Consider the following 12094-nt stretch of genomic DNA (forward strand, 5'->3'; position numbering starts at 1 on the left):
TGTACTGTCACAGCACTGTCACACAGGAGACGTTTGCTCTACCTTTATTTATACAAACCACTCACCCCCTCCTCTCCCTTGCTCACAGGCTGCCCTTTAATTCTCACAGTCCCAACTTTCCAACTTGTTACTCGGGTGGATGCATAGAGATGGCTCCACTGCTACTGTATCTCTTGGGCATTGTAGGGTGTTTGGAGAAAATTTTTGTTGCTAATATCGTGCAACAGGAGATGTGACCTGTGGACAGTTTATTTCCTGGCAGACCAGTGAGCTTTGCAAGAGGGATTCTTTCCTTGAAGCAGGGATAGCTCTGGAAACAGAGTTCTTTCAATTTTTCCCTTTAAACCATCCTGCCAGATTTATTTTTCTGCTTATTCAAAAGGATTTTTTTAGCCAAGAATAACCAGAATATTTGCCCATTTGCTCATAAAACCACTCTGTGGGTATCTGAAAAGAAAGACTTTTAGTACCTGCCCTCCCCACCTGTAACCATCCCCAGGGAATGAGTGTGTGTGTATGCATTGTGTGTGAGTGCCTCTGCATGTGTGTGTAAGTCTACACTAACTCTGGTTTGCCCAAGGTTTAGGGAACAAGAGCCTAAGTGAAGCTCACCCCGGATTTTTGATACCTGTTAGTGATCAGAAAGCCTTGTTTATCACCTGCACTACACGGCAGGACATCAGAACTGAACCACTTAGCTTCTTTGCAAGGTGTTTTTTGTCCTTTTTAATGCCTGTGATGAAACCCGCTTCTCAGAAATTGCGCCATTTTAATTAATTCACATTTTAAATGTATTTTGAGGTTCACAGACGTGTGTGCTACTTGAATATAAGCCATGCTTGTRAGAATTTGTAATTTCTTTGCAGTGTTTGGTTTTCTCTGCCCACCCCCTTGAAAAGTAATTGTCCCAGAACTGATTAAATAGCAGAAGCATCTGGGCAACAGCTAAAGGGCCTCTATTCTCTGTCATCTTGTACCTTGCACCTTGTCAGCAAGACCTGTAAAAAGCTGGTGTAAAATGGCAGCACGCAGCTCTGCTCGTACTTTACACTCCTTTTGCACAGAGTGAACTGACTACACAAGGTGCAAGGCCCAAAGGCCTGTGTTTCTGCCCATYTGGGATATGCTCTTTGCATCAAATCTTGAGATTTCTTCCTTTTATTAAAGTAAACCCAAAGGGGTCCCCTAGAGGCATAGCCAATATTCACTCCTTGTGGGCACACAAATCCAGGATTAGCCTGTGGCTGTTCCCAGGGAAAGCATTTGCCAGTGAAGTCTGAGCTAGTGTTAGGCAGGTACTGTAATGCAGAAGACGGGCTCTGATTGTTTATTCATCTGAACTAGATGCCTCTGGAATGCATATTTGTGTACTCCCAGAGTTTAAAACTCCATCGTGCTTGTGTCCTGAGATATGCTGTTTATCTGAAACTGATTTTTTTTTCACATGAATATGAATCCTCCCACGAGTCAGAAGGATCTGACACTGAAACTATTCTCTGCTGGTTTCTCCGAGCTAACACACAGAAACACTGAGGATGGGAGACCTTCCAAGTTGCCAGTTCCCTAAAACTGTAACTTTTTTTTTTTTTAAATGCCACAGTTTCAGTTTCACTGGAGAAGCAAAGTAGAAGACTGGTAGAAGAGTAATTATTAAAGCTAGATCTGAAATTATTCCAAGTCTGTGAATCTGCTCCTTTTCAGGAAGATGGTGAGGAATCCCTAGCAGCTTCCACAGCTCACTTCTTTGCAAAGGTCCTCCAACAGTAAATTGAAGCAAACTGAAAGCCCACCACCAAARCTCACCTGAATTCCAATGTTTATAYCTGGTTTTGAATCCAAGTCCAGATTTAAAGAAGATAAAGGAGGTCTTTCCTTGTACAAAAATATCCTTAGATTACTAAAATTAATTTAAAAACACTTGAGTAAATTCTCATTAATAAAACATTAATAAATTTAAGTTATTATCTGGCTTTTCTGACAGTCTAATRATGAAAGATACAAGGCATAGTATTACTGATACACAAATGTCTGTCATAAGTAATAGAAATTATTAATATTATTATTAATGTGTCTTACACCTAGAGGCTCTAACTGAGATAAGAGTCCCACTCACAGTGCATGCAGTCAGACCCTGTGGTTTGCAGGGGGCTTTATTCTCTACTCATAAGTAGAGAATAAAGGCAAATAGAACCAGGAGAGAAAAAAAAAAAAAAGCAAGGCACACAACAGGATCAATCTTGGGCTTCTTCAGAAGACCTTTTTCAGAGAAACCTGAATTATCCTTGATTTTCTAAGGAAGACTGAGAGCCTACCCCTTTTATCTTATTGAAAACCTCAGCCTGACGGATTTGTCTGAGGCYGTACAGGAAGCCTGTGGATGGGCAAAAAATGCCCAGGCACAGCAATGCAATGCAAATCTCTGGAATGCTTTTGCACAGAAAYAGTGTTTCTTCATACAAAGACCGATGTTTGGGCCCATGTCTAGCTTAGATTAAAGAGAAGTGGATAAACATCTATCTTTGTTACCACCACAACCATGAATTTTAAGGGTTAGTCATCCCCGAGACCTGGAATGGCTCATTCACGTGAGACAGAAATATTTCATTCAGCCTTTCACTCTTGGAAGGCTGACACTCCTGGGCAATGAAGCTCCTTTTTTACCTTTCTTTGCTTTCTCGGTGAGTGATCTTGACTGCATTTTCACCAAAACAGAGATGCAATATCTCACAAAGTGGTGCACTGCATGTTTCTGCCGGCATTCATTGGCTGTGCCTCGCGTGTAGGGCAAAGGCTTAGCCTCTAAGATTTGTTGGCAGCCTCCTGCTCTTTGTTCTTCAGAATGTGAAAATAGTGTAAATAGCAGCATCTGCAATTGCTCCTGCTGCTCTGACTGCCAGCCAAGTCAGATCCCCCTCCCCTCGGAGAGCAGTCCACATGCTGCACACAGGACTGGACYGGGGAGGAATTATATGCGGTGAGAGCGCAGCCTCAGGAGTGCTGTGAAGAATACGGGCCATCAGACAGGGAGGCAGATAGACTGCCTCCGAGTTCGGCTATTCCCAAATGAAATTTAAAAAAATCTCTTCCCCACATCATGAGCCTTATATATTTTTTTCAGGATTTTTGTGTCTAAATCTATCTTGCTACCAAAAATGTTTTAAAGAAAGGGAGAGAATAATTCACTCACTGTTTCTCTTGTGCAAGGAGAGCTCTATTCCAAGAGCAACCAACCCTTCTGTCATGATCCTATACCTTCCTCTACAGATTCTTACACTGAACCCATCATGACAGTTCAGATTTCAGCAGCTGGGCTCAGGTTCACTSTTTTTCTGTTTATATACTGGTTTTAAGCAATTTAATATGTATGCGGAAATTATGTTTTAGAAATGCTGAAAAATGATTAGTGCTTTTTCTYCTCCATAAATATACACATACAYACATGCATACTGTATACTCTATATATCTGTCACAGCAGATTTTTTTGCCTCTTCAGTCCAGGTTAAAAARAGTTAAGTTCTTAAGCATTTAAAAATATCTACTTGTCCATTTGAAATCTGCAMAAAAAGTGGAATAGGGTGTAGGCAGAGATAGACATGTTCATCTACAGTCTGCAACAAGGGAAGCTGGCAAAGAGCCCTGTGGTGAAACGCATGTCCCAGAGAGACACTGCTGATGGGAGGGTTCTGCAGGCTTCTTTCTAGCCAACCCTATYAGACAGTGCCACCCCAAAAACAAGCCCCTCTCATGCAAAAAAAAGGCATAGCAAGGTCAGTGACATAAATGTATCTTGCGGTCAGACAGCTGACTAGACTCAGTGTCAGCTGATTGCAAGATTAAAGCCCTAAAGTTTGTAAAAGGATTCAAGTTCTGCCTCGGCTACACAGCAGTTGTTCTGAGCTGATGCTCTAACAGGAGGTTCTCATTTTGCAAGCAAATTTCTTATTTTTAAGGAAGATATTAACTAYCTTTTTACATTTTGTTTCCAACCTGTCCTCTGTTCTTTCTTAATGCAATCTTTCAACTCTAAACCAGCAGCAGAGCAGCCACAGCCCAATCTATCTTCAGAGACCTGAGCTTCTTTGTGAGCCCACCTTAACACCAAGATTCACAGCTTTCAACTACATTACGCTCCTGTATTTATTTTTTTACTTGCATCATTCCAACACATGCCAACCTCTAGCACATAAAATGCTTGGCTCAGAGGAACAGACGTATACAGCTGCACTGTAATTGTATAAAAAAAAAAAAAAAGCAGGCTAATAACTCTTCAGTGCATTCAAAAACTCTGCTCATTGCAAAAGTCTGGGCAGATTGGCACATGGTGCAGAGACATAGATTACTCAGTGCTTAATGGCTAAAATTGGAGTGCTAATATAGCCCAAATACACTCACTTTACATTCGAGAGAAGGGCACTTTTTTTCTTCTTCAAAACAAGTGGATTTTAACCAAACAACACAAGAATATTTGAGGAAAGCCAAGTGTGCATTATGTAAACAAAGAGGATTGCAGTGAGAACCTAAACCTAAGAGCTATGTTCTTCTAGCAAGAGAGGAGAAGCATCCTATGGGAGAAATGGCCAATCAAAACAGCTCAGATTTTAAATGCCAATCACTCATGCATGAGTTACAGACCAGTTGTTCCTTGTAGAAATTATCTAGCCAGTAGTTTTGAACAGTGAGTCCATTTTACAGGAAATTGTGAACTGCTCTTTGGGAGCAAAAAAAAAAGGAGGAAAATGCATTAAAAAGATAGTTTCTTTCAAATTATCCACATAAGTGTCTTCCTATGTGCAGTTTGAAGATAGCTTCAATGTTAAATCTGCACAGACTACGCTATAAGATTTTCTCTGGTTTATGTGAGTGAAAAACTGAAAATCATATTGAAAAGTAGTGTTCTTATTTGTACAAAGATTATCACATTTGCAGTACAGATCTAACATTCACAAAGGCAGGCAGAATGGCACATGCTGTGAGCATACCACTCCGGCTTAAAAGCTTTAATTCAGGAAAGTTGCTCTATTGAGGAAAAAGGAACGTAAGCACTTGCCTAACAAGGAGTGCTTAAACTGCTTTCCTAAATAAGGATAGATTGGAGCAYGCACTTAAGTGGTTTCCCACACCAAGGGATTACACCTCCAACAATTTTACGAATTAATTTTGAATCTAATTTYGGGAAACAGGACTATGCCCGCTCCTCCTCTGGATATGCACTCCTCTTTCAGCCACACATTTGCCATGAGCTGTGCATTCAGTGGCCATTTGACCCCCTGAAGGACCAGGCTGGGAATGGTCTCTGCATGGACTGGTTCCCTGGGTGCAGCTGCTGCACATCATAATGCACTGGCACRGCCAGTAAAATCAGTAATCCATAATCTACCCTGCAAACTGCAGGGGGATGAACTAGGGAAGGCTTTTGAAGAAATACATAACTGCCCTTCTAGAGATGTAACTGTAGCCTCAGTTTTTTCCATGTGTTGGCAAGTCAGAGGTCCAGAGGATCCTTCTTTAGGTTGTCCAAGGTTTACTAAGGGAAATAGGATCTGCAGCCTTGGAGACAGAAAAGGGGTCTATAGCTACTGTGGAGAACCTTTTCTTTTGTTGGCCTGAAGCTGGGGCTGTGCAGATATACTGGTTGCACCCAARGATGTTAAYCACAAGAGGATCAAATAAGATACATATGCATAATGAAAAACAGTATGCAAGAAAAAAAAAAAAAAGAAAAAAAGGAATATATGTATGCGTACACGCACAAAGATTCAAAGCATTTTTTGTCCCTATTCATGATAAACACATTGTCTGAGAATATATTTTCCTGCAGCTTTTGGATTTCTCTAACGTTTTCAAACATTTAGGGCACAGTCTGGAAACTAAGCTGACAGACACCACCCTTGAGCGATACTGGTTTGCCACTGACCTCGTGCACCAGTCAAAAAGAATAGCCTGCTCCATCTTTTACCCTGGCACGTGACTTCAAAAAAATSAAACAAGCGTTTCTCATTACACTTATTAAATTTGAGTATGGCTTGTTATTAATTGACTGAGGTAAAACAAAACCCTCKCACTGTAAAACATAATTATTTAAGCTAAAGTGCTGATGACTTAAAATGCCATGTTATAGCATATAATCTATGCTGAAATGAAAGATAGAAACACCTCCTTTGGCCTAATTGCACTGAATTCAGTGCATTTGTTATGGCCAGAAAAGTGAGACTTGAGAGTAATGCTGGATACAGGTGCTGTGTTTCATCAGTCACCAGATGCCAAGGCTTTTCCTACCCCTATGGAAACAGGCATCAATGGAGCTACAGCAATAGGAAAAGCCTTCCAGAGCCATGGTTATGATTAATAAAATAGCAAATCAAAGTATTTACCTCTCATAGAGGAGCAGCACAGTAAGATATGATTTACATATGTACCCAAATGTGTCTGTGGCCAGGTGGGTTTCTTGCAGCATCTTTCTTTCTCAAGCACTAGTTTTTTGTTGTACTTTAATTTGGAGGGGGAAAGAGCTTCCTATTAGTAAATAATTCATCTATCATACTTACATCTTAGATTTATGAAGTGACTTTGCTTCACCAAAGAGCATTGCAAATGACTGGCTAGTTCATCCCTTCTGACTTTTGCCATGGAAGTGAAAGCTGGTTCAAATAGTCCAGAAATCTGTCAGAGGAGGAGGGAGCTGATTTTGGCACTGTCATCCTCCCCTTTGCCTGTAGCTCGAAGGATGGCTGTGTGTGTGAATTCTGCCTGACTGGAGGTCCACTGAGATTTGGGGCTGAGAAGGAGCTCGAGTGAAATGTGTGTTCTGGGCAGTCACRAACCCAGGAGGAGCAACATTATATGTGGCATAAATGTCTGATAAATCCCCATGGGAATAGGCATGGAAGCAATGACTTGGCTTAATCAATAGCAGCTGCTAGATTCACTTTTATGCTATTGTATCTCATGAGGGCATGAGGTGTTTCGGCATGTAATGGGTCCTATAGGATCTGTGGCAAGCAGTGTTGTTTGGGGGAAACATTAGAAAAGGTCTCAGCCCTTCTCCAAATGCATCAAAAATTTGTGGGGWTTTAATGGAGTCTCCTAATGTTGGTATCCTCATAAATTTTTGCGGCTGAGGTGGAGGCTCCCAAGGTTAAATCACCAGCCGCTAATGATGAGCATTGTGAAGCCTCACCTTTATGCACCTTTTTTTCAAGGCAGAGTTAAAACCCTAAATTATGCATTTAGGCTCCCCTTCAAAACCAGAAAAGCCTGCTGCCTGAGAGTGGCTTGTCACAAGCTGACATGCTGAGCCAGGAAGCAGTAGGAAATGGTTTATCCGGTTACTCTGTAAGGACTAATTATCATGGAGACTAGTCCCTGGGTCTCCTTTTGTCCTGCCAAAAGCTTTAACCAAGGGTTAGAGAATCACTGACACTTATTCCCCCTGCTTTGTTGATTCAGTGCCCTTTTCCCCCTCTTTTGGTGGTGAATACCTCCTCCCCAGTCAGGCCTCCTCTGCAGGAGGGGATATAAACTGGAGCCAGCCCTGTGACCGAGTGTGAGTCCAYGAGTGTGTGCTCCAGCCCCCAAGCTGATGGACAGACCTTTGCTCTCAGGAGAGGAGGCTGAGAGAGGGGGAGGAGAAAGAGCTCCTATTTCCAGGAGGCTCTGAACGGAGGCACATATATTAGGCATGCTCAGAACACRCACTGAAACAGTAAAACATTTCCACAGAAGCTATTTATCATAGCATGAAGACATGCCCTAACAAAAATTCACTTGCAGAAAGCTGGTAGGGTCTTGCTTTGCACAAGTGTTCATGCCCCTTTCCTTCTTTATATTCTGCAGGGTACAGAAAYGTACAGCCAGAAAGGACATCAAGAGGTTTTTGAGGTTTTTCCTGAGTTGACATTGCCCCACACAGGAGAATATTTTCTTTTTCAGCTCCTTCTGTGTTAAAGACATTGGTACTTGCCTTTCCAATGTTGCTCTTGGCATTAAAAGGGGATTACTCCAGTGGATCCTGCTTGTGACAGAATGGAACTTGACAATAAACAGAGMAATGGCATCCTAAGCAAAGAGGATTTCTCTGTGAGTGTGTGACTATACTGACAGTGTTCACKGTCCAATCCTTCACCAATCCAGCTCATTCACTTCATATGGCATAAAACAGGTTTCATTTTAATCCTAAAGGTATGTAACCCATACCTTCTATGAAATTTTTGTTTTCAGTGAGGAAATGGCAAAATTAAAACTCTTCCAGCAGAATGTATTGATATGCATACCACGGACCTGTACACACACTCCTTCTATAACACAGGTTTTCCAGGTCCCTATTTATTAGCCTGTATTGGGATGCAGATCAGTTGCTACAGGCACAGCAGAAAGTCAGAGAAGAGCACTTCTTCCTCTGTGGAGCTTGGAGCTGCATCCACCACCATTCCACAGGCTCTAAGGAGCTCCAGGGTGGAGCTGGCCTTGTGGAGGGCTGAGGGAAGTGCTAGGGAATGAGGGTCCCTTGAGMATGAGAACAAGTGAATCATCTGTGTGAGGCATGACCTACAAGTTCAGCTGAAACCAGCTACCCTTTCTGCCCAGAGCAACTGGTTCCTCCACAGCGACAGATCTCCCTCAGCACAGATCTCTCCTCAAATGTTGGCAGCATTGACACTGAGGCTCGAGAACACTTGGGCAGATTTGTGAAAGAACTGCACTATTAGATCTGTCACTGTAATGTCTGGTGCATCCAGAACACCCATGTGTGAGCACCAAAATGACACTGTCCCCTTCTCCTTATTTTTTTCCCTTTTTTTCCTTCTTTTTCGGTAGAGGAAGATCATCCAGAATCAACCCAGTAAAAAGAATTGTCATAAAATCTCACACCATTGACTTGTAAATGGAATTGAATCTGTGGAGTCTACATAATGATCCTATCAAAAAGGGAAAGAGCTATCACATTCATATAACAGATGAGATATGAAATGACTACTATGGCAGATGAACACCCCAGAGGTATTTTGCTTTATTCTACTCACTGCGTCTATATCTCCAGTTTCTCTAATTTTAGTTATTTTTTTTCCTCAGGTCTCAAGACAAGAACACAAAGACTTTCTTTTCTTTCTTTCTTTCTTTTTTTTTTCTTTCTTTAACAAATAACCTCATACAGAAGTCAATAATATAAATACTTATGTTTCCAAGGTCAGTGCTGGGGCTTTATTAAAACTGATTTTTCACAATGCATTTCTCTGCCGTTGCTTCTGCTGCTGCTGTTAGAAACCTTCCAGCCATTTCCCCTTCCTTATAACCATCATTTGGGTTGCTGAGGAGTTAAAGTACTTGCAGCAGACAGGGGCCAAGTAGTGACAGGCTCACCTTCCTCACTAAAGAAATTGCCCTGCTTAGGAAAATCAGATGCAAAGCCCTCCTCCCTCCCCTTCTAACCCTCACACATTCCTTTACATCTCTTACCTCCATCCCTTTCCCCCTTCTCCCCCGGCCCCCTCTGTTCAGCATTTTGATTAGTGACTACTTAAAATAATCAGAACAGCCACTTAACTGGGAGTCTCACACTCGCACCTGAAGCTAAAACACAGTGTCATAAAAATGAAAAGTCATCAGAACCGCAAAGACTGCCGTTTGCATGCAGCTGCCAGAAGAATATATTCATACAGCAGTGATTGTGCAGCGCTGCTGTTAGTCAGCACGGGCTGGATTAGTACACAGAMCCTTCTATCACTGCCCTCCAGGGATTCACACCCTGGGTTTAATTAGGGTTTGTGCCTGGTTCTGCTTCAGAGAGAYGCTGAGTTAAGTGCAGCCCCAGTGTATTGTGCTGGACGACCTCTGTCTATGCGGAACATGCTCCTGCTGTGGCACGCACAACACACATGCAAACCGCTCACACACCTCCTCCTACCCCCTTTTTAGACATTATTGCCAATATTACAGTGCACAAGCTGGAGGGTACAGCTTAAACCATGTGTTTTGTACTTATTAAACACTGCTGGCCACAGGGAATGAAGTGAGCCAGTGCTCATTCATAGCAAGTGTTGTTGTGGCACTCTTTAATTGTATAGAGCAATATCATCCAATGTGATGTAATGAAGATCTATGAAGAAAACCAAYCTTTTCCTTTGAAGAGAATGCCAGTGTTTTTTAATTTTTTTTTCAGTCACTGGCAGGTTGAGAGCTGAAAAGCACAGTGTGATCTTCCACCATATTTTRCATACCACATAAACCCTGTACCCATGTACATTCTCTGTGAGCACATTATCAGCAAAGACAGTAAARAGTGGACAGCAAAAAAAGAGTACAAGAATTTCAGAGTTAAAACTCTTGCTAAATCAATCCTTCATGCCATTTTCCCTTTATAAAATGGAAGGAAAATGTCCCATACTGTGCCCAGAGCACACACAGCAACCTTTGAAATACGGAGTGGTTCTGAAAGTGTAGTGCATCTAGCCTTAATCTCATTTAAAGTTTTTYATTCTCTGTCATTGTTTTGGTTTAAAAGGCCCTTAAGGAAGGTTGTGAAATGTGAATTAGCTACCTGAAAGAGCAGTTGTCTCCTATATAAATAAATATTTAGAAACTATTCTAAAGTCCCCTGTTGTCAGTGAAAATTTTCCAATTGATTTCAGTGAGCCTGGATAAATCTTTTAGGAAGTTGTCTAAAAGGAACAGTTTTGCTAACTTTATATTTTCTTAGATTGAATAAAGATAGCAACAAATTAGGAAAGCCTTGCAAAATCAGAAGGAGCCACTTGTGTTAMAATAATTTGCTTTCCTTGTGCTGGCTCTATCTCCTCTTCCTCAGTATTTTCCACCTTTGTCCCCTTTTTCACATTGACCACTGTTACCTGCATGATTTTGTTGAACCTCAAATCCTGCACCTTTCAGTGATTTCCTTGTTACCTGAGTCCCTGTGGGAGTCTTGTTCAAGAGAAACACAGAGAGGAAAGCAGAAAAATGGCAGATGTGAGAGGATATGAGGGAGGGAAAGGGCTAGAAGGGAAGAAGGTATGAGATGAACAAGCACAGCCAAGGAAAAAGCATGAAAATGTTTGCTTGCTTATGAGCAAGATCCAGAATTCCCCAAATCCCAAATGCGAAGTTTGACTATGTGTCTAAAGCTAAATTCAAATCCAGGTAAAGACTGAGCAGAAAAATCTTAAAGATCTCCACTCCTGCAAAGGTTGAAAAGATCACTCTGAAGTCTGAGCAAGTCTGAAAATAAGAATGATGAAGCATAGCACACCTTGTTTAAAGAAGGAATGAAGTTTAAAAGCCTGCTTTGCATGCTGCTGCCTCCCAACCCCTCTCCCTGTAAGATGAGRGAGAGAAGTAGAGCAGAATGCCCCATTATGTCTTTCTACAGCAACTTTGGTACCTGCTTACTAATGACTTTGCAGACTTCATCCACTGCTTCAATTAGCTTCCCCAGAGGACATCCTGGATCCCCTTCCTCATCCCACAGCCCCAAAGACCAKTGGCCCCCAAGCTCAGTTGGCACCTGCTCTGCAGCAGGTGGTGGCCGTGCCCCCTCCAACCCTCTGCCCTGGGGAAGCAAAGGGAAACCCACTGTGTGTGCCACCATGACGGGACTCCAGGGAGGTGGAAGCCGTTTAGTGAGATTATACAAGCACCAGGGGACTTRTAAAGCTTTTATTGGCATTTAAATACATATTTAAGGACCGTTCTGCACATGTAGTATTTAATTTCCACACCTGGTTATTTGCTGTTATTGAAGTCCATGATTAAACATCTTAAACCCCCTGTTTTTATAAGACCCCATGCACATGAATATCACTGATCTTTGTCACCTTGGTGGGTGAGAGGGAGCCCAGGCCCCGGTAGATGAGGGCCTGTTCTCACAGGCAGGTAGATTTGCTCATTCAGCCTGCACTGCAGCACAAGACACCAAGACCCGTGTCCACCTTTCTCCTGCTGTGAGATGATGGCAGATGTTGCCATCTCACCCAGCTCTCAAGGACAATGGAGGATTCCTGACTTTTTCTTAATGGCCCAACTGGCCCTTGTTGGGTCTCTCCAATAACCTCAGTATTTGTTCGTTACACATTTTGATGAAAAACGAAAGTTTTTTCCTTCA

Source organism: Malurus melanocephalus, unplaced genomic scaffold, assembly GCF_030028575.1.
Source record: "Malurus melanocephalus ecotype Western Australia unplaced genomic scaffold, MMel_1.1 scaffold_69, whole genome shotgun sequence".
NCBI lineage: Eukaryota > Metazoa > Chordata > Aves > Passeriformes > Maluridae > Malurus > Malurus melanocephalus.